Here is a 26,632-nt window from a genome sequence, read left to right as displayed (position 1 = left end):
TTGTCGACTGTAGGATGTGTAGTGAGAATAAGATAGGAGTCGAGAGAACGGCATGAACAAAGGCTTCAGGTCATATATGTTCAGAACCACTGCATTATTTGCAATTTAAGGACCTATAGAGCATTCTATAAATAGATAATGCTCTTTTGAATTATCAGTATTTCTTTCACATTCTAAAATACTCTAACAGTTTAATAGATTTTTCTCTCGAGCAGTTTAAACATGCCCTGCAATGCTATTTACACTATTAATTTGGTTAACAAACTCTTTCTCCGTAGATAGTATAAATGTAATTTTTATTGTTGTTATGTTAAAACATCATAGGTTTTGAGACAATAGATTAATGATTGTTTTCTATAGTGAAATTCAAAAAGAGTAATGGATTTTTACTGAAATGGAGTTAACAGAAGATTATTAGTCAGGTAAATATGTGTCACTATTTTAGTGTTTAGAAAAAGTTTTCCATTTTCTTATATCATTACTGAGTCTTCTGTTCTGTAGAGTGCCACATTTGTTTTCACTAATAAGTAAAAATATAGTTAAAAGTAATCTCACATGCCCGTGCTGTTATGTGGCACCAGAAGAGGGCAGCAGAGAGGCTCTAGAAAGAAGAACAAATTTACAGGCTCCTAAATTGCAGAAAGGCAGTTAAAACCTTGACGTGAATGAGGAAAACATTTGTCGGGACTGACATTCTAATTAACTGACTCTTTTGAGCTAGGGGCTAGGACATAAACATTGTTGCAGAATTTCCATAAAAATCTGATAGTGATCTTGTAAAGCAATAAGGTAAAAAATTTGTGAAACGTCTATTAAGATTGGTGAGGATTGACACCAAGAGTTAATTTTACATCCGTTTGAAAGGAAAAGATTATAGGATGAATTAAAAGTAAGCATGTTGTTTCTTGTCGCTTCAACAACGTAGGCAGAGAATGTAATAGTTTACAGAGACAGTAAAAGGCACCTTGTCTTCTTTGAACATTAGGGATATTCTTGAAATGAAAAGAAGTATTTCCTAGCTTATTACATTGCAGTAAGCAATGCATAGGATTACTCAACCAAGAGAGGTTGCCCAGATTTAGCTGATATCTTCTTTTATAAACATTTGACAACAACAGATATTTTTGAGTACCTCCTATGTTCTGGAATTATTCCAGGTGCTGAATATTCCAGGCTATAGCACAGAACAGAACAGACACATTCCCTGCCCTGTTGGAGTGTATATCATAGTGGGAAAGACAGACTTTACACAAAACCACACAATTAACTCATTAATTATAGTTGAGAGAAAAAATGGAACACAGTCTACCACAGGGCCCTAAATAAATTAGTCTGGGTTCAGCTCCCAAACTGGAAATTAAGGGAAATTTTATAAAGGACTCAAGAACAACTTGTCTTAAGTTCTTAATACCCACTTAATATTATTTATGTCTTTTAACAATAAATAAAATGGATAAGGTAAAGTTTAGATTTGTGAAAATAACATTGCTGAAGAGAGCTGATATGCAGCAATAAAACGCTTTGCCAGTTTGAAGGGTTGTAAAATGCCCCATGCTTCCCTGACCGCCTCAACTTTAGACTTAACTCCATGTCGGTCATCAGACTAGCCCGAGCTGCAACTGAGAATCTGTCCTTACTTGATCCACTCTAAATCCCAGACCCTTGCCAAACCTGAAGTGTGTATGTGTGAATATAACCCCCTACCTCCTCTTTTCCATTCATCTTCATTGCCGTCTCCCACATCCCCAATTCCCAGCTTGCCCAGGGCTCACCCACTTCTAGCCCCTCTAACCTTCCCTCTGAGTCTAGACCCCTTGGCTAAAAAAGATGATCTGTATTTTTACTTTAAGCACTTTAGACTTCTGTTTTGTTTCTTTGACCTCCGTTGTATACACTTCCCAGACCTGGATTGGCTCAACTCTCTAGGTCAGAGCTGAGACAGCCCCCCAGCTGACTCTAATCCATTATGATGGACCATAGCTGGGCTCTCAACGATGCTCATTGATTCTTTTATTCATCTCTAGTTGATTGTCTTTCCACTTCTCCAGAACACCTGTTTCTATCCAGGTTTTACCTCTTTTCAAGTTAGACTCACTCCTGCCAGATATCCAATTATTTGACCTAGGTTTTTGGGTTATCCATGGTGAACTCTCAGATTTTCTCTAAATCATTAGCTATTTGTTCCTCTCTCCATTCTGCTTCAGAAAATAAATGTTCTGCCTTGTATCCAAGCCTACTCCTGTTTTCTTAAACCAACACCTTTTTACCCATTTTGTGATTTTTCTTATTGTTCATAGTCCCTTTCATTCCTCTCTCTTTTTAAAACCTTTTGCCTTCTGACATCTGCTTAGCCTACACATGTCAACATCTAACGATTCTTATGAAATGTTGATTTCCTTTGAGAATGCAGTCTTTCTCCTCCCTTTAATAGTAGTGCTTCTCGAAATAGTAGTCTATACCTAGCCCTTTCACTTCCCTACCTCTCTTAGGGAATTGCAAGATTTCATGCATACTTCAGACAAACCTCATCTCTCCATGGTGTCCAGGCACCCTGGACTATCTGCTGATTCCAGCTATGGTCTGCAAGACCCTTCTGCACCTTTGCTCTTGCTGTGTCCCCATCCCAAGCCACCTGTCTGAAATGAAACTCTTCACACCATTTTGCTTGTTCCCCAGACCCTGCCTCTCCCACTTCTTCCACTTGTTGATGCCCCACCCTGCAATGTTTCGCTCATATTTGGCCTTCTGAGTAAACAGTAACTTAACTAAATCTCCTCTTTCCCATTCTTCACTCATTCTTTGCTTGGAATTCAACTACATCTGACCATGCTCAGTCTTATATTTGAGATACACATTTGTATTTGTTGTCTCCACTAAACCCTGAGCCCTAAAACTGCTAGGCCTGTGTCTTTTCATCCTTATATCCCTCGCAGACCCTGGCAGATAGCAGACACCCTGGAAATTGAAGTTTGTTTTCATTATTGGAAGAAAAGTGCCACAAATCTTAATTTTTTAAAAAATTGTTATTTGTGAAGAGCATGGAATTTGTAATATACAGGCTAAAAATTTGGGAGAATGTAGAAAGTATAGAAACAAATTCATAGCAAATAAAGTTGACATATTTTGCCTTTGTCTTATTTCAGCTAAGACAGATTTTTAGGGAATTTCACTCTGCAAGAGACTTATTTAGGGGTGATGAAATTCTTGGAAATTAAGATTAAGTTTCAGGGTCTGGGATTTTATTTTATTCTCCTTAGAGTTAATAAGTTAGCCTGCTACTATTCAGTGGATGCTGGCAGAAGACATGAGACTCTTAGATCAAAGACAAAGGACTTTAGTGCTCAGAGCCCGGCAAGCAGCATGAGCATCATGTTAACATCAGTTCCTCAGTCCTCCTAGTCCCAAAGGAGTGATACTGAGCCGACAGGGTGGTTGTAAGTGGGCTTGTGTCACAGCCAAGGAACACTGAGCCGGGGGAATCCACTGCTTTTATAGCAGACCTGTTCTTTGGCCCAGAGGGAGACATTACCTCATCCGCCAAGATTGCTGCAAATACAATCCTGATAAATAGCCCAGACAAGGAGAGATTGGTCTGGCATTCTTAACATACCCAGCAAGAACTTGCGGACATGCCCACAGCCCATGGTGAATTGCCTCTCCCCACAGTGTTCTGTGAGAATAAGGATTGTGGTTGTCCTTGCACATCAAAGGGGCTCAATAAATATTTGTTGAACCAAATTAATTAATTAATGAGAAGAAGGGGAACCACCAAGGAATGAAAAAAAGGCAAATTGAGTCCCCTATTTAGGGTAAAAATCCCCTGAGAAAAACTTCAGATTTCAGAACTGACTAGGAGGAAAAACTCAGAGGGCTAATGAAAATAAGACTTTGTAGACTCCCTGGATTTATCACAAATAAAATTTCTGAACACCTTACCTCATAGGAAGTGAGTCTAGGACTCATATCCAAAATAACCACGATTAAGTGCAGACAACCTAAGGCTGTGTCTGTAGCTTGCAAAGTCAGTATTACAGAAACTATGGTTCTTCACAACCACAGCCTTTTGCTATAAGCTGAATTTCATTGAAAGTTTTGAAGAACTTTAAAACCATACCCATTTGGGAACGTTTACCAGAGATGACTTTTACTCTCTCAAAATAGTAAATGAAACTGCAAATCAAAATAGAATATACTCGTAAATTTGATCAGAATTAAATTCTTCCTTAGAAATTTGCAGATGAACAAATGAAATATCTGACCCTCCCAAGATTCTCTTGAAGGAAAAGAGTTAACCTGAAATATCTTGTCCGTGCATAGAAGTTAGGTCCCTGAGACATACAAGGTGGCAGTCCAGACTTGTGAGGGGATTGTTTTTATGTTGATGATTATAACTCCTGTTTCCCCAAGACCACGTTAGCCCTAGTGACTAAATAACTTGGGCCATAGTCACACAAAATTTTGCTGTTCCGTATCTCAACTTTTAGCCTCTCCACTCCCCATTTTTTCGGGATGCTTTCCAGTCTTCACATGCTACTGCTGCAGTGTCACTGTCCTCCACCTGCTGCTCTCAAAACTGCGGATTGACTGTGTCCTGGGCTCACAAATGTTTCAGACAACCTTGGATAATTTGAACTTCTAAACAGCTGCAAGCTTTTTAGACTTTTCAAGGAAGGCCTTTTTTTTTTTTTTTTTTTTAAGATCTGTAATTCCCCTGCCCTCTCCTCTCTCCTCCCAAGGAAATTCACCCAGGTTCCCCTGAGGCCGGGTTAGAGGGCTTTTGAGTAACCCGTTCTTCACTCAGAGACTTCCACTCAGATTCAAACTGGTGTCCTCACCTAGGCTGTATGTCTGGGAACCCTTCCCAGCCTCACGGTGGAGTTCTCAGCCTTCCTAAGGCTCTTTCCTTTTCTTTCCTCAAGTTTATGGAAACCATCATCCTTGTATCTCTGAAAAATCTTTGCAGTTGGGATGATCATCCTTTCCCTCACCAGTCGTATCCTTCTTACCAGCATCCCATTTTCACACAGTTTGCTCTATTCTTCCCTGACTGTGAGACTGTCCCCTGCAACCACCCCCACTCCCCACCAGAGTCATTGTTGCTATACCTGATTGGACCAGGGTGGGCAGCTGATGCTAGCGGTAACAAGCCATGTGTTGTGCTAAGGTTTTGTCTTTGAACTGAGGGTGCTGATACTGAGTCAGCTTCTGTTGAGGGCTTGAATCAGGAGGGCACATTAGGCCAGGGTGACTGGTTCAATAAGGATGGTCTACAGAGAGTAATAAAGCAGAGCGTGTCTATTCTGTTCACCTCTGTGCTCTTGCTACCTAGCATGGTGCCTGACACATAGTAAGCAGGCTTTCAGTAAGTCTTGGTGGAGTGTGAGAGAGAGAGAGAGAAAGAGAGAGGATTTATTTTTGCCTCCAATAGCTTTTTTTTCCTCCCCTCAACAGAGACACTGGGAGATGAACCCAGGACCTTGTGCACACCGAGCACGCGCTCGACCACTGAGCTATATTCCCCCTCCCCTTCCAGCAACTTTCCATTTCCTGATTCTAATCCTTCATGAAGACTATCTGCATTTTCTGTTTTTATGTCCAGGAGATAACCCTGTGTCCGTCCAGTAATTTCCCCTTTATGCTAAAGCTGGTTTGGGGGTGTTCTGTTCCTCATGGCTAGATTAGACCTGAGAATCTCCTAATGTAGGGTTCCCAGCCATCAGTCTTTAAAGTGATCTTGTCCCCAGGGAGCTCCTCATGCAAACCAGAAATCTAGGTGACTTGTCCAGAAATCACTGAATTCCAAAAGTGGGCATGCCTCCACTTTACCTAAGTTAGCCTCATCTTTTGGGGACAAAACAAACAAAAAAAAAATAGAAACTCAAATTCAACTGAAAATAAAGAAAATATCTCCAAAAGTAAAGTTTGTTGATCTTCTAAGAGGAAACCTCTGAGGAAAAATAAGACAGAAGCTCCAACCTGAGGATCCTTGGGCATTGCTGACTGAACATGGCTTTATTTAAAGTCAAAGGGGCAGATGAGGTATGATCAGGACACACTTACCAACCTAAGCTCCGGGAAGAAGCAGAGTGGGTCCCAGATTCACCCCGGACTCCTGGAATACTGCTGGACTAACTTGGTGATGCATGAGACTGCAGTTTCTGGTTGTACTCTTCTCTATGGTACAGCACGTCAAGGGAAAAGGTTATTCTTTCCTGTTCACTAAAGCAGTAGGGAGATAACCCCTGTCTGTAAGGACACATCTAAACCTCAAAGGTGGGGGAGTAGTTGAAAATCCATAGGCACTTATTGTAAAGCTGGAAAAATAGAAAGATGAAATACTTGGAGTCAGTATGGTGGGCTTTTCAGGAGCATAGGTTTGAAGTGAGACAGATCTCCAAAAACAACTCTCCAACCCACTGACTAGCTCTATGTCCTTGGCTAAGCTGCTTAACCTCTTACAGACTCAGATTTCTTATGTACAAAATGAGAATAAAAATACTTTGTAGATGTTCTGTATTCAATTAGGTAATGTCTGTAAGTTCCCAGGCCAGTGGTACCAAGCTAGGCGCTCAGTAAATGGTAGGGATGGTTAGGGTTGTTAGTGCTTTGTAATACAAGCATTAATGACAAGTGTGTTCTTTTTTGTGTTAACCGGAAGGGAGAGAGTGTGTGTGTGTGTGTGTGTGTTTTTAAGTTGAAAAACATGATACTAAAACATGTATTTCATAGCTCTTCTTCACTGTCACCTTTTTAACGTATATCCCTACGTGATAGAGAAATGTAAGAGTCCAGGAAATATCTGCTAAGCTCTAGTTATGCGTAAACAGCCGTCAGTTGTGGTATCAATCAGCAGTGCAAACTGCCCTCAAAACAGGCACCTGTGAATCCTCACGTGCAAGCTTCTCAAGGCCCTAAAAGCAGTTATAAACTGTATGACCTGTAGATGGCGAACTTGGATAGGGTGACTACTAAGCGATGACGATTTAGAGAAGAAAGCAGTGGTTTTTGTTTTGTGAAGGGAGGACTAAGTGAAATGGATACACTAATAAAGGCTGCCCAGGACTCCAAGCCAAAAGCATTCTTTGCCGACACACTGGGTTCCTTCTTCCAGGGGGACTGTCAGAGTGTGAGTCCACCCGCAGTCATATGTGATGCTGAGAGACAAGACTGCATTTGCTTCTGGTAGAAATGTTTTGGTTGAGTATTCATGCTGTTTTGGAGTCACTGATAAAGAAAAAGGATGGTCAAGTAGGGATCATAAATAGGTTTCTTGTAAGTCTCTTCAGGGGTACAGAAACGTTCCCTTCTCAGAATACCCATATGTAACACTATTCAGTTATCTTAACCTATTGTACATGTCCAAAGTGTCCATATCTTTTGATCTAGATAAATAGCTATACCCTCCCCTGCTTGCTTACTGCCGCTGTTGAGTATTTGTTCTGTAGCCTCCCCGAGGCAATCCTTTAGGGACCAATTACCATCCTTTACTGACATCATTTCTCTGGCTAAAGGAGGTTTCCCGAGGGGCACACTGGGCATTCAGGACTCCTGAGGAAGCGCTGCAGTACTTTGTATAATCTGTGTGCCCGACCTACTCGAGAAACATGGGTTTTTTTCATTAAAAGTCTACTTTGTGGTCCTGGTTTTACTATCCTAGGTCACAACTGCATATAATGTATGAGTTTGTGTGAGAATTAGTGTGGTTTTCCAGAACTGCCTGCTCCTGCAATGACCTGAGATGTTTTGTTGGTTCTTTCAGTTGTGAAAAAGCTCAGCAACTCACCCGACATGATAGATTGAGACCTTTTGCTGTGTTATAAAGCAGGGTCACTCTCCCCAAAGCCCCTCTCAGCTTGTGGGTCAGATGCAGGGACATCTCTGGACTTCTGTAGTGCCCCTGCCCTGTCATTTATCATGAGGCTGTAATTATTGTCTGCACATTGGCTTCCCCACAGCTATGTACTTCTGGGGTCCAGAAATAGTACCATATTCATAACTTTATCCTTAAACAGTTTGTCTGGCACATAGTAGGTACTTATGAAAACGTTGAATAAATTAAAGAATAAATATATGTGCTTAGGAAGAACAAGCAGGCAAAAAGAGGAAAATCAATTTAGGGAAAAAAAGAGGAAGACAGGTCACCCACCAAGAGGAATTTACCTGTTAGACAAATATTATTCCTAAAGAATAGAAAAAGAGAAGAGAATAGTGTATTGGGTGCAGCCCTATCCATTTATTTTTACTATACACTAAGTGCTAGTTCACTATTTCCAGTGGAGAACACGTCTCCCAGAGGTTGCAGTGTTTGTGTCCAGCTTGCAGCATCACCCTTGCCCAATTCCATGTATTTCACATCTTTGTTCATTACAAAAGGGAGAAAGGCCCTAGCTCTTAGGATGAGGCAGTTCTGGTTTTCAGGTAGCTTCTAAAAGCTTCTAAAAGTTTGCAGTTAATCTAAGCTATGGTTAAATAGAGAAGTTATCAGAAAATTCAGAAATTGTAACATCTTATCTATGAGTGGATTTGGATCTAAATGCACCCACTGGTGACAGACAGACCCCCCTAGAGGGTGGGAGTGAGGAACAATCGGAAACAGACTCTGAAAACCAGTCCAAGTAAGAGGAGCCACACGTTACCCAAGTGTTGCCCATGGAGTTGACAGTGGGCATCTCCATGAAATAATAGGGATGGTTGAGGACATAAGGAGTGTGCACGGTAATGGGGAGAAGGACTGTCACATCTGCGTGGTGAGCACTAAATAAATGCTGGTTGGATGAACAGGTCATTGTGTGGCTGAGCTGCTGCTAAGGGAAGCCATGAACTGATTTGCTGTAAGTGGGGTATATTTATAAAAAGGAACTGAAATAACATGCGCAACTAAAATGGACGTAAACCAAAATAATAAAATAAGGACATAAAACAATGCAGAAAAGTTAAACTGAAAAGCACTGATTTAGAAGAAAGGAAGAAAGCAAGGTCTGGAAACCTTGTGAGTGAGTCATTGGAGTGGAGCTTATAGGATTCTCTGAGCTTCTAGACAACCAATTCAGGAGAGGAACATGCTAGACTGTACGGTTTTCATTGTGCAAATGAAGCATGCAAATTCATCGGGAAATGTGGACTCATTTTTAGAACTTAATTCTAGACAGAATTTATTGCCTAGACACTTAGATAAGAGAAAGAAGAGGACATTTGATAAGTTTTGTAAAAGCTACGTACATGTTATTTGTAGACTAAACTGTAAAGGTAACCACACTGATACACCATATATAAAATAGTAACTGACAGGGAGAAGGGGAAAAAAGAAGGAAGTTAATGTATGAACATATACCCTACCACGCAAGCAAGAAAATATAAATATTGACCACAGTCTCCAATTTTGTAACTGTTTATGTGGCTAGATTTAGAACTTTCTTAATGCCTTAATTCGCTCCCAGTAAGGAGGGTGAGGGTAGTGTGAGAAGTTCCACTCCTCCTTCTCTGTGATTCCTAGACTCATGTGATCTGTCCTTGGGTGAAACACATCGTAAATTGGTAATTGATTTGGAGCATATACATTTTGTCTAGACCAGTACTCTCACTTCATAAGATGTCCTCCAGCTGGCTCTGAGTCTTCAACAGACTACTGAACCACTCTGCAAGGCCAGCTGCTCCTGGGTTTTGGTAAAGCCAATGGATCCTTTGGGAATCCTACAGCATCCTTGGCCAGAAGCAATGTTGTATGAAATACTGTGGGTGACTTAAGCTTTCAGTAAGTCCTCAGAAGGTATTGCTAATAGAAGCATAGCAGGGAAGTAAAATCTAATGCAGAACGTATATTCATTCTGATGAGAAAAATTGCTTCCAAGTCCACAATGAAAGGGTTTCAATATACTCAGTCAACAGGAGGCTGGCCACGCCACTCCCATCCTCCACACTTGGAGCTGTGTGGGTTTCTGCTGCTGGCATTCTAAGCATTCAGTTGTGGTGGTAACCAGATCTGTCTTGGTAAGAAAAGGTCTTGTGGGTGAGCCCATGGGTAACCTCCATCTCTGTCACCATAACCACTTTGTTTTGGAACCTACTGAGAAACAGGGGAAGAAGGGGAAAGAGGACAGCTGACATTTGCAGTACTGATCTTCCTGCCCATCTGATTATTGAGTCTCCTCTGTAGTGAGAGCCCTTTGCTAAGCATTCCCATGGGGCACAATATTCTCACACTGTGAAACTATTTTGAGAGGTCCATACACATACCTCTACCCCAAAATCTCCCTGTCATCTAATCTTGTTCTTTCCAGCTTGCTCACCATCAAAACAAACCTTTAGGCTCTTGTATATTTTATAAATCTTCACTGTGGTTATCTTTCTTTCTAGGCAAAGTATACAATTAGATGTGCTTCTCAAAGTTCTGCTTATTGTGAAAATTTATCTTCCTGCATGTCCTTTATGGCCAACAGTGAGGAGAACTCTACTGCTACATCAGTTTATTTATGGCAGGTGCCAGTATATTGTGCACAATCATTAGTAAATCAGTCTCATACTGTTTCTTCCCTGCCCATAGGGAAATTCCCTGTGTGGGTCCTGGAAGAAGTGGCATTGGAGCAAGATTGGGTGCCATGAGAGTTGGAACTATTTGCTCATGAAACTTTCTTGTGCCTCTAAAACTCAACTGTGTGTGATCTTGTATGTCTCACTTTAACTTGATGATGGAGAGCTGCTCTGCCCATCCAAAATTTAACAACCAGTTCATCAGATAGCATCCAGTTTGGAAGGACAGCTCAGGTCTCACTATCAGTTCATTTCCCATGTCATATATTCAGTCTCTGTCATGACCCAACAGCAAAAACCTGGAGATGTTTCTCAAGGAAAATGTTATTTGTCAAAGAGTATGGCTTTGTTCTCAGTTCTAGGGTTGTACTGTTATTCTCTTACTTGGGAATTCCATAGGCTCAATGACTTGCCACAGAGCATTGTACACATTAGATTTCCTGGATCACAAGAGCTAAGTGGCAAGAGTGGATTATTCTTTAAACTGAACTGGCTGAAGAACATTCTTTTTTTAAAAAAAAAAAAAAAGAAGATATAACAATTTTATCACTTGTAAATCTCATTTGCAACATATAAACACTCACAGTACATATAACTTCTCACAAGCATATAACTTCTCACAAGCATATAAACACTGTTGTAATTCAAATTAAACCCTTTCCAGTCCCACACATCAAAGACCACCATGAATTGCTTTTGAACCAAACTTATCCATTTCTAATCAAAACTTAACCATTTCTAGTTGGAAAGAGTATGTTGTTCTTTAAACTGAACTGGCCAAAGAATTCTTTTGCTTTAGACCTTTCTTATATATAGAATTCTTCTGGTTTATTCAAAAGGTAGGAAGGAGCAAAATCAATGTAATATTATTTCACCTCTCTAATCTAAAATCCCACCAAGTGTGTGTGCCTCTTTCTTTGTGGAACTGGATACGAGGTGCAGCAGATTGTCTTTCAGTTTGGAGGGAATACCTCAGTGTATTCCATATCTCTAGACTGCCAGATCAGTGAATTAATAGATCTCTGAATTCTCATGGAATTTATCTCTTATCTTCAGTTACGCATGTGTCTTACCAAGGCATCTCATGTATTTGCTACTTTCTGACCAAATTGTGATAACCAATCCCACCTATTGGAACTAGCATAATAAATTTGGAATCTCCAAGGGAGTTTGTTCCTTTCTTCCTCCTTAATCTAGAACTTTAGAACATTCCCCTAGTTTCTGCTAATTTGTAGTAGAAAAAACATACAATTATTTTTTATTTCTTTTTGTGTGTGTGAGCCTGCTCCCCTAGGTGTAGCTTGGTCAGAATCTCCTTCTAATATCTAGATACCACAGATTCAAAAAGTAAGACATTAAAATGTCATAATTTTTTTTTCCTTTTCTTCCTTTCCTTCCTTCCTCTCTCCTTCCTTCCTGCCTGCCTCCCTCCATTCCCTTCCTTCCTTTTTCTTTTGGAAAACAACATAAATCAGCTTTATTTTATTTATTTTATTTTTAACAATATGCAGTAAAGTTGACCTTTAGTTTGGTATTTATTTTATAATTTTAACACACATATAGTTCTGTGTAACCAGCACACAGTGAGTATAGATAAGGAAGAACCCTGGATAATGGAAAGCAGATACACAAATGGGGTGAGTAAAATGAGATTCAGTTAGACATCTTTTAGCATTCAATCAGGGGAGGACAGGCAGACAGAAATTACAGTTTGAGGTATGAATTCTAATGGGTAAAACAAAAAGCTTTAACAGCAAGCAAGTTACTTAATTTCCTTGTCTCATTTGCCTCTTTTGTAAATGGGGATGACCAAAAATTAATGAGTGAAACTTAGCTAAATATAATTTTAACATCTTTATTGAGATATAACTTACATACAGTAAAATTTACTCATTTTAAGTATAGTTAAATTCTCCTTAGTGAATTTATCAAGTTATGCAAATATCATACAATCCAGTTTTAGAACATTTTAATCACCCAAATAAGATCCCTCATGCTCATTTACGTTTAATCCTTGTTCCCATCCCCAGCCCCCAATAGTCCTCTTTCCATCTCTCTTGATTTGCCTTTTCTTAAAATTTCTCATAAATAGAATCACAAAATATGTGGGGGTTTTTTGTGTCTGGCGCCTTTCACTTAGCATATTTTTGAGGTTCATCTGTGTTGTAGCAAGTTCCTTTTTATTGCTGAATAATATTCTTCTGTATGGATATACTACATTTTGTTTATCCTTTTATCAGTCAGCTGATGGACATTAGGGTTGTTTCTACTTTTTGACTGTGATGAATAATGCTGCTCTGAACATTCACAGGCAAGTCTTGGGGTGGACATATGTTTCATTTATCTTGGGTAAATACCTTTTCTTTCTCTTGGTTAAGTGGAATTACAGGTTTTTATGGTAAGTTTTTTATGTTTAATTTTTAAAGAACCTGTCAAAGTGTCTTTGTATTTGCATTACAAGGATATATTTCTCTGTATCCTTGACAATTTTTGTAATTTTCTGCCTTTTCTGACTACAGTATAATAATTCTATGAAGAAAGAACAATCACTTCTGTTTATATATGCCAGCTTCATCACTAATAAAATGGTGACAGCTAAGATATGATTGGAGTCATTCAAAATTTTTGGAATAGAATTTATAAAACTTGAAAAGAAGTGACAACTAGCTCACTGCCATCATATTAATCTTCGTAAAGCTTAATTTTTTAAAGTCTGTCTTCATCAGAAACTTTTCATGATCCCTCTTAGCGGCTTGCTGGAGCTCTGGCACTACTGGCTCAAGAGAGCCAATTATTAAAATGTAAAGAATTTGATGAGCCATTTGTTAAATACACCATCATTATGAACTAAATGTATAAACTTAAAATTAATAAATTACTTGAAGACAAAGAAAAAATTTTATTTCCTAGTTATTTTCCTGGTATTTTACTATTATCTGTGCTTTTGAGGTTACTTGTGTCTGTTGCATTTGCCTGGTGGACACACTGCATAAAGTGAGTTATTGCATATCTCTTCCCAACTCTATTTTCAGAGATCTCACATTGAGAGCTTGATAGCAGCCATGGTAGAAATATTTACACCACAGAAATCAGCAAATGCTGCAAACCTGGGGTTTCTTTTTCTCCTGGAAAATTGGTTAACTGTGAAAACAGTTCAGTATATACTAGCTCTAAATTTATCCTGTTGGAACTTTTTAAGTTAAGTTTGTAAGAAGTATAGATGATTTTGGAGAGAATGACATCTTTAAAATATCAAAGCTCTGAATCCACAAATATTACTTCGTTGTTTATTTTTCTTCCATTCACCTCAAAAAAGTTTTCTTTCCAAGTATGGTTCAGATTCACGTCTTATTAAGTTAATATTTGGTGGTTTATATTTTGGAGGGATGTGTCTGCTATAGTTATCTTTATCTTTATTTTTTTATCCCTATCTTTACTTTGCTTATCTTTTTTGTCCATTGTCTTGGTCAACTATTAATAATAGTTTTATGTCAGCACTGGAGGTGTCTTTTGTATTCTTCTGTCCTCTATAATAATTTGAATATCCTGGAAATCACATAAATCCGAAAGATTTCGTAGAAGTTGACTCTGATGTCATCTGAACCTGGCACCTTTCTTGAAAATAAGAGAATTTTTTCAAAAATGGGTGAAATTAATCTATGGTGTTAGAATTCAGTTTAGTAGTTACATTTAGGGAAAATAGAAAGGTTATGGAATGGGCAGATATACAAATTGTACTTTTAGGATATTGGAAATATTCATTCTCTTGAGCTGGTTAACAGACAGATGTGTTCACTTTGTATACTTAGTGTTCATATAATTTTCTGATTGTGTTATACTTCATTTGGAAAGCAGTTCGTTACCATTAAAAAAAAGAAAATAAGAGAATTGTTTTCACCTAGTCTTAATTAGATCTTAGATTTTTTTCAGTTTTCATAGGATATCAAAATTGTCCTAGAACGTATTCCGTTTATGCAAATGTTCACATTTTCATGTGGATTTGTACATAGTAGTCTCTTATACTTCTTAAGTTTATACCACTTTTCCCAATCTGAAAAGATTCTCTCTTCTTTTTTTCCATTAGGTTTTCCTGAAATCCAATTTATTGGCCTTTTCAAATTACTATCATTTTGATTTATTTACTATTTTATAAATAATTATTTTGAAACAATTTACGCTTATTCATTCCTCCTGCTTCCCTAAGACTTGGTTTGTTACTTCCATTCTTTAAGATGAAAACACAGTTCATACTTCTTCATTTTTATTATAAAAGGTTGTCAGGCTTTGGATTTTATTTTGGTTATAGTTTCGGTTGCACCCCTTAAGTTTGAAAATGTATTGGAAAATGAGAGCGAGATGACTTGTGAGTGCTGTTGAAATTTCTAAGTGAGCCAATTTTATATTTAAATTTTTGTCCATAATCTAGAGCTTTTATAAATTGTGGTCAAATATTTTTTTCCTCTTGTAGATTTATGGAGTTTCTTTTGGTCCTACAATATTATCGATTTTTAGAAGCATTCAGCAGTAACACACATTTGAGTATATATGCTTGAAGAACTGCCTAAGGATTTGCATTCTGTAAATCATTTTGATTAATATACTATTTTATGTCATTTTTTTATTCTTAAGTATATTCATACTTAGTAGTATTTTTCTAAGACAGTTTTTGAGTAAAATATCATAAACAATTTTAAATACACCCAGTTCTCTACTTCCTACTCTGTTTAAATTAGAAGTGTGGGGGAAAGGTGGCACTAGCAGACACTTGGGAAGAGGTGTAAGAGAGAGCAGGAAAATCACACAGAAGAGATGCTTTAAAACTTTTAAAGTGGTGCAGACACAGAAGGAGGCCACCACCTAGGAAAGGTATTTGCTAACATCTAGATGTCTGCAATAGAGTCTTTTAGAGTATGTTTTACCTTAGAAGTGACTGGAATATAAGAATAAGCAGAGAATCATACTAATTATAAATAAAACTTAAGTCTGAATTTAGATATTGCTGGGATTAAAGTGGGGTACAATATGAAAACTCATAGCAAAGTTTTCTTTAGTGACTGAAAAAAAGTACTAGAGTTGCCCACAGCCATGCCTGCCTCACCATTCAGTTACCCCAGAAGGGCAGGCAAATAATTCCTGCCACATAGTAGGTGTACAACAAATCCAGGCCTATTTAACTCCAAATGCTGGATTCTTTCCATTGTTCCATAAAGGCTTTCTAACATATGCTTGTGAAGAGATGGACCAAATTAAATAGGGAACAGTATTGTGAAATGTATTTTAACTTGCACACATGTTCAAAAATATTTGAAATTACATATAATGAGACACACACATTCAACTATTAAGCCACTGGTAAAGAAGAAGGTGGACCAAGGAATGAAGGGTCTGGGTTAGATGGTTTATTCAAGATTATCTAAGTGAAGGACAGCATGGAACTGATCACAAAACCTGAGCTTCCTGGGAGTAAAGGCGAAAAGGGACAACATGATGAGGTTTAAATCCTCATAATCTAATAAAAAGAAATATTTCCACTTGACATGAAAATGAAAGTGTCTCCTGTTTTAATCATAGGAGAATTTAGAATGTAGGACTTTAAGTAAAATAACATTAAGCAGTATAATGGACATCTTCAATAGCAATTTTTACCAAATAATTATTTTCAAAATTATGAACAATTTAGAAACCATTTTTTACAAATTACTTATAAAATAAGAAAAACAAATAAGACCAATCTTGTTGATAACATAAACTAAGCATCAACAAGAGAATAGCATCAGTAGAGGGATGTACTTACTCCTTTTCCTTTGTTTTTAACTTAAAAAATTACATTTTCTGCAATGCTGTACAATTTTTAGTTCCTTATATTTTGTTGAAATTGGATTCTGGATTATCTGTCTGCTGCTTAGCTAATGCCAGCTGAGTCATCTTTGTAGGAAAGTGAGCTACTACAAATAACTGCATCTGAATGTTTAATGTTATCCTGTAAAAATAAGGGTAAAGGAAAAAAGACCTGTGGCATCACTGAGTCCCTTTCCTCTGATTATCCAGGATCAGATTCCCTGGACAGAAGATGTGGTTAGCGCTTGCTTCTAATCAAAGGACCAAAAATACTTGGATATAGTTCATTTTAATCTTAATTGAAAAGGTTGTAGATAGACACTTAGGAAAAAGTGAAATCAGCATAATATCTCCTCTTCAAGTGCAGCCCAGCTTTCAGAATTGGAACGTGGACTTCGGCCTCCTCGTAATTCTCCTTGATGAAAACAGAAGGGTTTCACAGCACAGAAAGCAGTGGTTGTGAGGCCGGGTACCGACAGACTCACAAGAGAACTCTGTTCGTCGTCTTCAAAGTGATGCAGCGATGGCTCGATGGCTCGGCTGCCGCTGTGGCCACATGTAATGTAGCCTGTCGCTCTTTAAAGAGGATTAGCCTTAGTGTGCTGGGAGCATTCAGCGCTGGATTTCACGTGGAGCAGAATATGCTAATGAAATGTAAATGTCTACAGCAAACATTGCGTAATATCGAAACCTCTCAAAACTGAGCTTTGTCTCTGGCACAGTGGGAAACCAAACTTTATCATATCAGAAGAAAAAGTAAAAAAGAAACATTATATTTTTCTGCCTTATGCATCTGCTGCTATGAAAAGTGAATTTAAATATAGATATATTCATTTATATTTATATTTAAACTAAATTGCCATGTCAGTAGCAAAGTCAAAGTTCAGTCAATCAGAAACATATTATTAGATCTATGTCCAAAAGATGGATGTGAAATAACTCATCTCTGTAGAAATGGATATATCTAAAATATGGAGTCAAAAACATTTTTAACAGCATTTTTGAACACCATTGTAGGATTACAAATGGTTTGCAGAGTGGATCTTTTTCCCGTTACACCTTAAAATTTCTTATTTGCAGTTTTTACTTTTTGCCAGCACAATGTCTTTCTGCTCAGTGTTGGACAATTGTATCTTTATCATAATTCTCCACATAGTGTTTTTACTACTTCATAGGAAGCCAGTGTGAGATTTGATTGATTTCTTAAAACTGCACATGTACTCAATTAATATGAAAGTTATTTTCACATATTGAGAATTTCAGAACATATTTGGCATTGGAAAGGTGAATTCTAAGGTGTGTGATTTGCAAACCATGTAATTGTGTGTAGCGTTTTGGAATCCATAGACGTGGTTCTTAAAGACTGAAAGCCCCCTAAAGATTTCATCACAATGGCTGAGAAATAAAGATCCTGCAAACACATGGAACTGGGTGCCTATAGCTCGATTTCCAACGCGTGATCTTTCATTAGTTACTAGCATTTCACTACACTCAACCGAGTAGCTTAGGTTTTCTTGGTTTTTGTTGGTTGGTGGTGTGGATGTGTGTGTTTTATATCTCAGTTTTGAAGGGTTTGTCTCTGTAGACATGGAGGGATGGTAATACATATTCATGAAACAGCACTCTTTCCAGTCTTTGCCACTGCTGACAAAGCCTTAGCTGTTTCACACAGCAAGCTGACTGGGATTGTGTGTGGGGGCTGCATGGCCAGATTAGTGCAAACAGCAAGCCCACTCCTCTGCTTGTTAGGCCTTGCCTTCCTGACAATTTCCCCAATTGTCGCTTGTGACAAGGCTGTCATTAGGTGATGGCTTCTTTTGGCCATTTTCAGATAAAGATAATTTCCTTAACTTCCATTTTATTTGACAACAAGCAGTTTGGGAGAGAAAGGAAGTGCTTCAGTAGTTTATGGATTACGGTTTTGTCACTTCAAAGGCATCTTTGATCTAAAAATATGTGCTGTACCAAATTCATTATGTCTTTCCTTAAAGAGCTTTTAAATTTATTGATCTTCTCCTCAATTATTCTCCTTTTACGTCCAGTAATGATGTGTGAGACGGTAGTGTTGGGAAAAGCCTAAGGAGGAGTGTGGGGGAAATGTAGCCAACTGGTCACTTCTGAGGCCATCGCAGGAACGAAACAACAGGTGCTTTTGTTTAGTATCAAGTCTCTTCTGAACCTCTATGCAGACAAAGACCCCTCTGCTGTTTATAGCTCAACATGAAGATACTATACCAACAGAATAAGGCAAAATTATATTTGGTGTTGCAGCCTGATAAAGATGAAAAAAAACTTCACAATTTGTATAAAAATTGTGCCCACAACTGTCTTCATCCTCACCATGAAATCCATGGGTTTTGAAAGCCAGCATATGAGTAATGGGGAAAGAGTGAGTGACTTCTTTGTGGACCAATAATTTGGCTTCCCCTAAAAGCAACCCTACACTGCTGAGGCTCAGCTTGCTCAAGTTCTGACACCTGCACCATTAGAAAGTCATGCAGAGCAAAGAGTAAGAGGCGAAGAATCAATAAGTGAAAATTTGCTTTAAAAACACAGCAAGATGAACATGTACAGCTAGACAGGGGTTCTCGTTAGAAGGTCCACTCGCCCTTTTTGCCCTCCTTTTGTTGTTGTTGTTGTTCTAAACAGTTGCTATATGGAATTATTGTGTTTTAAACAATACCACTGACAAAGGGGTAAGTAGTTTACATCCAAGCTATCACAATTAGCCATTGTCTTCTAAAACTCTGCGTATAATAACCTCAGTTTACTACAGCACAAGCTGCTTACTTCTGTTTCTACAACTAAGAAAACAAAGTTCAAACAAATGGCTTAAATTTGGGGGGTTCTAAATATATCATTTTATTAGCCTCTAGACAGACTATTTTATAATTTAGAGATATCTAGATGGTATTGAAAATTAGTTCATTTTAGCCAATCATAATTTCAAAATCTTCTACATTAAAGGAAATATGTAATTTTAAAACATGACCTTAAGCTCGTAAGAGCAATATAAATAGTTTCTTTTGAAAAGTCATTTGAAAAACTAGTTTAGAGGCCCAGGACGTTACCCTTAGGCCCTCAATACTCCTCTCCATAAAGTCAGGATAAAAATAGCCCTCAAACAATGTCAGAAGCATTTTTCCACGTATTAGATTATTTCATCCTTATTAAGATGTAGAATCTAAAAAAAAAAAAAGGAAAAAGAAGACACTAATGAACTTATCGACAAAACAAACAGACTCACAGACATAGTAAATGAACTAATGGCTTCCAAGGGGGAAAAGGGGGTGGAAAGGGATAAATTGGGATTTTGAGATTTGTAAATATTAACTACTATGTATAAAATAGATTTAAAAAAAATTTCTTCTGTATAGCACAGGGAGCTATATTCAATATCTTACAGTAACCTATAATGTAAAAGAATATGAAAACAAATATATGTATGTCTATTATGACTGGGACATTGTGCTGTACACTAGAAATTGACACATTATAACTGACTGTACTTCAATTTAAAAAAAAGAGGTAGATACGATTATTTGCTTGATTTTACAGATGAGGAAACTGAGGCACAAGGAAGTAACTTGCCTTTTGTCTCATATCCAGGAAGTGGTGGAGATGGACATGGGTAGTTTGGGTCCAAAGCCTCTGTTCTTAATGCTTGGGCCTAGAAGACACAGAACCTAGAAAATCTAAATAGTCCTCTTCTAATTCCTTCTGATACTGAACAAGTAAATGTTAGTTCTCATCTCCCCTGCCATCCTTTCAGCTCCCTAGTCCTGGTCATTTGGTCCATGCAATCCAAGAAAATGAGATGAGAGAGCACAAGGGGGATCCTATCATCTGCCTAGGGTCATCCAGTTTTCCTTCTGCCTTGCATATTAAACACAGGGGGATCAGCATAGCAAAACTGATAAATTCAGACAGTAGGGTTCATGGTTCATTATGCTGTCTTTTCAAGGAATCCTTCATCACTTCATTAAAGTTCTCTGATGTAATTTCTCTTGACTTTGTTTTAACCAGAAAACCTTGATTTTTTTTGTATCTATATTTTTATTGAAGTATAGTCAGTTTACAATGTTGTATCAATTTCTGGTGTACAGCACAATGCTTCATACATGAACATACATACATTCATTTTCATATTCTCTTTCACCGTAAGTCACTATGAGATATTGAATATAGCTCCCTGTGCTATACAGTATAAACTTGGTGTTTATCTATTTTATATATAGTAGTTAGTATCTACAAATCTCGAACTCCCAATTTATCCCTTCCCGCCCCCTTTCCCCTGGTAACCATAAGTTTGCAGAAAACCTTGATTTTGACCTCCTTGTGAAATCAACAAACGCTACTTTGGAGGAGGAAATAAATAGATTTTGAGGAAGACTGTTTGGGGGAAAGATCTCTGTTTTGTCTTAGAGTTCACCTGCTTTGTGATATGTGAATGCGCCACATAAACTGGCAGACAGCAACCCCATCAGCCTGCCCCAGAAGAGACAAAAGTAAACACCCGTCTCAAAAAGATTGCACTGAAATATGATATCAGCTGCAAGAGAGGGCCATCTCCTCTGGTCAAATGAGAAAAATCATATTATCCTCACTGTGGTATACAAATAGCTTGTAAGCCTCATTCTCCATTTGAATGATAACAATAAAGTGCTAACCTCACTGCTTCAGGCCAGCCTGATCCCATCTCCAAACACAAACACTGCTGCCTAGGCTTTGGCTGGGGGCTGTGCAGTGGCCTCCCAGCCCCCACCTTTTCTTCCCCTCTGTTAATTGGCTGAGACCACCAGAATTTGGAGGACACAGATGTCACTGATAGTTTTCCTAGGGAGCACATTCATGCCCATCTGTTGCAGCCTAGAAGGCTGTTCATATATCCACAAGGCCTTCATTTAATTCTTGTCAGAAAGTAATGTAAATCCAGTTTACCTCAGAGGTCGCTGCCGAGATTTATGCCAATGAGCCCCCTGCAATTTACACACACTGTAGTTGTATAGGATGAAAAGAAAGCCTTTCATGTTGGCGCATATTAACAAGAAAGCCTGCCTTCCGAGAGGGGCTTTTTGATTGAGGTTTCTCCTGATTTTAATACAGCCCATGCCAGTTGGTATACCCAGCTTTAGAAAAAGGAAAAAAAATCTAATCTTTAAACTAAAGTTTCTTCTTTTATAAGAGGTAAATGAGAAAGAGAGAAATCCTAGCAAGTGGCACTACCATGTCTTTAATTATCCTTATGAGACAAAACTCCCCCGAACTTGGAGAAGATAGAGTGTGACAGCAGAGTGTGTTCTGGCCTGAATTATTGCTGGTTGAAGTCTAGAGAGAATTCAGTTGTAAGCAATTGTCTTCCCAACATGAAAATAGTAGAATTGGTCTCTGACTTTTCAGCTGTCTCTCACTAGTATATTTAGGGGAAATTGTGAAATTTGATTAACTTTCTTTGGACCAGGCTGGGTAGAAATTGATCTATTAGTAAAGTGGAAGAGCACATGTGTAATATACACATATGTATTTATAGAATTACTTTATTGAAAGTATAATAAGAGTACTTAGAAGGACTTCCATTAATCCTATCTTTCTATGTATTGATACCTTTTGAAATTTTCAGGACTATGTTAGTAAGCTGGAAGGCAAGTGGCTTTAAAAACACCCATGGGGTCAAAATCTTCTGGAAATTCTGAATATGTCCTTTATTCAATATGTGACCTTGGGCAAATGACTTAACCTCCATGACCCTTAACTTTCTCCTCTCTCAAGTGGGAATAATAAAGCCTACATCCTAAGGGTTTGTATCTGAGGTACACAGCACCTAAAGCATAGAAAGTGTTCAACCAATGAAACGTGCCCTCTCCACCCCGCCTTTCGGTGGTGTCTGTGACAGCAAACTGTGGATTTAAAATAGTTAAATTAGTTCAAATACCGTGAACATTCACATCATCACAAATCATCAGACTATTTTTTCATATTAAAAAAAAATGTTAAGGGCAGATAAAGTTGGAGATTTTCCTTCCACAGTTTGGAATTTTTCTTTCAATTAAAAAGTAACTTTTTAATTCCGTAGAAAGTAGACGAATAGCAGCATTTCACATAATTTTGGTAAAAGCAGGTATAGCCTCACTATTTCCTCACAGTTGTAAACTCTGATTTCTCAAGACAATTTTAATAGGGGGCTTGCTTCTTGTGTTTTTATAGACAGAGCTCATTTACCCATGCTAATGGCTTGGAAGTATTTGGTATGATTATTTTTGCACTACATTTAACTTTTTGTTTGTATTTTGCTTAAGATAGCATTAAAATTTGGTTGTGATTTCAAAGCACATACTAACTGGGAAATGCAACAGAGTACCCTAGCAGTGTTTATGATGGGTATGTAGGTGAGATGGGGCCGTGATTGAAAAACACAATGTGTTGTTGTTAACTTTTTAGGCAGACGCTCCAAATGTACTAGTCACTGTCTGGGTTTAATTATAGAAATGGGTGAAGCAGTAGCGTCACTTTAAAGAGCTTACTTCACATTAGGGAGGCCAAAGCCCAGTTTTGTTGGCTGTCTAAAGCAGGGACTAAGCAGGGTTAAAATAATTTCAGAATAGTCATTTGTGCTTCTCAGAGTTCATCAAAACCATTCCTTTTTGCTTATAGTCCTCAAAACAGAATATTTTAAAATTTTTTATTATGGAAAACTTCAAATATGTACAAAAGTACTGAGGGCAATATAAGAAATCTATGTACTTTGATTCAGCCTCAACATTTAACAACCTGTAGCCAATTTTGCCTAATTTATATCCTTACTTTCTCCATACCTCCATTCCCTACATCTCAGATTTTATATAATTTCATCTGTAAATATTTCAGAATGTTTCCCTAAAAGATATGAGCTCTTTTTTTTTTTAACATACCACAGTACTATTACCTCACCTTAAAAATGAACAGATTCCTTAATATCATTTACTGTGACAATTATTATCAGTCAGGAAATCCCCACTTTTTTTTTTTTTAAAGGAACTTAGTATTTGGCTCTCATGTTCCAAATTAGTTATTTTGCTTCCATGACACAAAGGTTTCATTCTTTCATAATTATTTTCATTGTGATGTATGTGGATGTGTTTTGTGGTATGTGTTAGTATCTTCCTAGAATGTGAATTTATCATCTCATTGAAAAATAAAAATTGAATCATTATTCTACTCCTACCTTATCTTCATTGATTCATTTGGATAAGTGTTTTCCAAACTTATTAGCTTCAAGTGAAATTATATGTGAAAGGCCCCAGTAGAACATGGATGGAAATGAAACTGCTCTGTGGCCATGCTGCTGACCACTCACATGGCCCGTTCTTCCCCGTGTGGGGTTTGGCAGGTTTTCATATGTGAATGCTTTTTTAATAAATGTATACCATTTTGCCATTTTGATTTCAGGGCAGGCAAATTGCTGTGTGAAGTAGTATAAAGAATAAGAATGGATTTCATGCATAGCCAATATGACCAAAAAAGACAGTGCTTAATTTTTAAGTTTGCTACCATTAAAATATTTCACCTAAAGTAATTAAAATGTTTATTGTAATCAGAAAAATCTACTGTGCTCATGAATAATGACCCCACTTCTCAGTTGGCTATATTGGGGCCTCCTGGGAGGAGATGTATTTGCTCCCTGTCAGGATTAATCTATAAATGTAATCACCACTTAGACCTCATCAGTTCTTTCCTTTCTCTTCATTGGTCCCCCTGGAATTATATTACTGCTTGAATAAGGTCAAATTAGGATACCTTTTACCAAGAAGAAACAGAGCAGTTATTATTTCAGTGCTTTAAAATTTGAGAGTGAAGCCTGTTTCTTTTAAACAGACTGGATTATACTTTTCTGTCATAGAATCAATAGTCTACCAAAATAATATATCTTTTTTTTCCCAGTGTTTTTATTGGTTTCTTCCCCACAAAAGCCAAGACATAGAGTGATCTCATGTAAAACCACAGTGGACTGATGTTTAAAATCTTGTGTCTGACTCTTGCAGATAATCCCACCAAGTTGCTATTTGAACTTGGACAAATCACTGAACTTCTGACTTTATCTTCAAATTGGTAGCATATTACTTGCTACCTTCCTCATTGTAATCTTATAAAAGTTAAATAATCAAGCCAAATCTATTTCTTTTTGTCAATATGTATTATGAAATGCCTTTTCTTCTCTAATAGTGGAAAGGGTAGAATGAATTCTCTAACTTGTCTACATTTAAGTAAATTCATCCTTGGGTCAGAATGTTGCTTTGGAATTTTTTGCAAGTTGAATCATATACTCACTTTATTTCCCCAATGAGGTCTTTGAGGGTTTATTTTGTTTCTTGGTAATCTTCAAAAGTTTGAAATACAGTATATAAGGGATACTCAATAAATGCATAACTAACCATCCAGGAGTTTGCAAATATAGTCAGTTTGTATTAATTTATATTTTAAACCTCTAAGTTAGCTATTAAAGCCAAGCATTAAGGAAACAGTAGGAAAAGTTTTTGGCCAGTAATAGAGTGTGTAAAAAAGCTCATGTGTTTCACTTGCCTTTTTTGGTTTACTCATTTTTTTAAAATTCTCTGTATCACTGTTAATTCTATACTGGCAAATGTTCCTTCATTAGCTAAAAGCAAAGAATAGAATTAACACCAAGTCTCAGATCTCTGTCCTCTTTATTAGAGAAAAGAGAAAATGGGAGTTCTTCCGCTTGAGGAGCTACCAAAGAAAGTGAGTGGACTGGCTCAAAACCAATCAAGTTATCCCTCAAATCAGGTGATTGACGTTCTGGGCACACTTGCTCCATGACCGAGTGGCATTTTACTCAGTGGTAGAACTCTTATAGAAAGCATAGAATCCTGAAATTATAAAACTCTTCTCATTTTCCAAGCCAGCCTGATGAAGTGAGGGCCTCCGGGTCTCTGCAGGCACAGAGAGCAAAGTAGGCCTGGTTTTCTGCTTGAGCCTTTCTGGCTAAGACAAGCCATGTCAAGGACTCTGTTTTTGTATATGCGGTGGGATGCTTCGGAGCCCTGTCAAGAGCTAAGTAAACAAAATGTTAAACATGCTAACTTTCCTCTGTAGACACTTCTTGTTCCTTTATCATCATGCAGAAGTAGTAAAATACTGCTGTAAACTCCTCTCCTAAAGAGCTCCTGGCGGCTGACCTCGACTTGGTTGTCACTGTGTTGAGGTAGTTTGGTGTGTGTAACGCTTGTCCCACTGATTGATACTTTTGACTTTGGGCCCTCAAAGTGTGTGGATATCCGAGTTGTTCTCCATCACAGTCACTTGCCACTAGAGGAAACGTGAGTTCGCACTTGTTCCTGGCCAGTAGGAGGCTCCCTGCCAAGACCCATCAGTTGCTGGTGACATGCGCACGCTGTGTGAATCACACGGCCACATGGTGGACTTTTATTATGTCTGCCCAGGAGTGTGGTCTGCCAATCCCCAGGCCAGAGGCCCACCCCCAGGCGCCTTTGACATTTCAAGTATAAAATAAATAAAGAGCTTCGTATGTGTCTCAGGGCGAAGAAGAAGATGAGGGGTTGAGGGTGTTTCTGTCTGATCTATAATCCGATGGGCTGTCTTCCCCTTAGCCGCTTCAGGGCTCTTTTCTAACACCATAGAGGCGCGGCTCAGGGCTGGAGGCAAACAGCTGATTAAACCAAGTTGGCTGGGTTTAAGGGTTTTTATAAAAAGCAAATAAAACTCACATCTTTTTTCCTGAAGATGTCTGACTGGTCATAACATTTCAATTCTCTTACAGCATTTCTATTCATTAATTAAATGTGGATCTGGAAAATTATTTAGGGCATAATTCCACTGTTACATGGCTTTATACTGGGAAAAAATATCAAGAACCTGAAGACTGCACAGCCAAGCAATTTTCTTTCTCAAAACCATAAATGCTAATGAAGCCAACAAGGAAATCAAATCCCAAAAGAGGTAAACTAAAGAGAAATTGGGTGACTCTTTAAAAAAATAAAACTTTATTTCTTGGAAATGTTATCAAAAACAGTAACTGATACCTATCAAGCACTAATTACATGCTAGGTAATATTCTTTGTGTTTTACATATATTAACTCAATTGATCCTTTTAAAACTCTGAAAGATTGGCAGGGAGGGGGTTTAGCTCAGTGGTAGAGTGCATGCCTTGCATGCATGAGGTCCTGAGTTCAATCCCCAGTCATTATTTTAAAAATACTAATAAAGAAAGAAAAACAAAAGTTACTAAAAAAAAAAACTCTGTGAGATTGG

General features: G+C 37.8%; 1 protein-coding gene across 17 annotated transcripts in view; it reads left to right on the top strand.

Moving 5' to 3' along the window:
* Positions 1-26,632, top strand: part of ALPK1 (alpha kinase 1) — a 118,987-nt gene that overhangs the window by 25,994 nt on the left and 66,361 nt on the right. For 5 of the 17 annotated variants that reach the window (XM_031467454.2, XM_031467436.2, XM_064481893.1 and 2 more), the window contains one exon: positions 26,141-26,319. The exons of the other annotated variants lie outside the window; for them this stretch is intronic. The gene's annotated coding sequence lies outside the window, so the exon portion shown is untranslated. The remainder of the gene's footprint in view (positions 1-26,140; positions 26,320-26,632) is intronic. 17 annotated transcript variants of the gene reach the window in all.

Source organism: Camelus dromedarius, chromosome 1 (genome assembly GCF_036321535.1).
Source record: "Camelus dromedarius isolate mCamDro1 chromosome 1, mCamDro1.pat, whole genome shotgun sequence".
In the NCBI taxonomy this organism is placed as follows: Eukaryota; Metazoa; Chordata; class Mammalia; order Artiodactyla; family Camelidae; genus Camelus; species Camelus dromedarius.
Note: the sequence above shows the minus strand (reverse complement) of the source record. Positions and strands in the feature narration are given on the sequence as shown.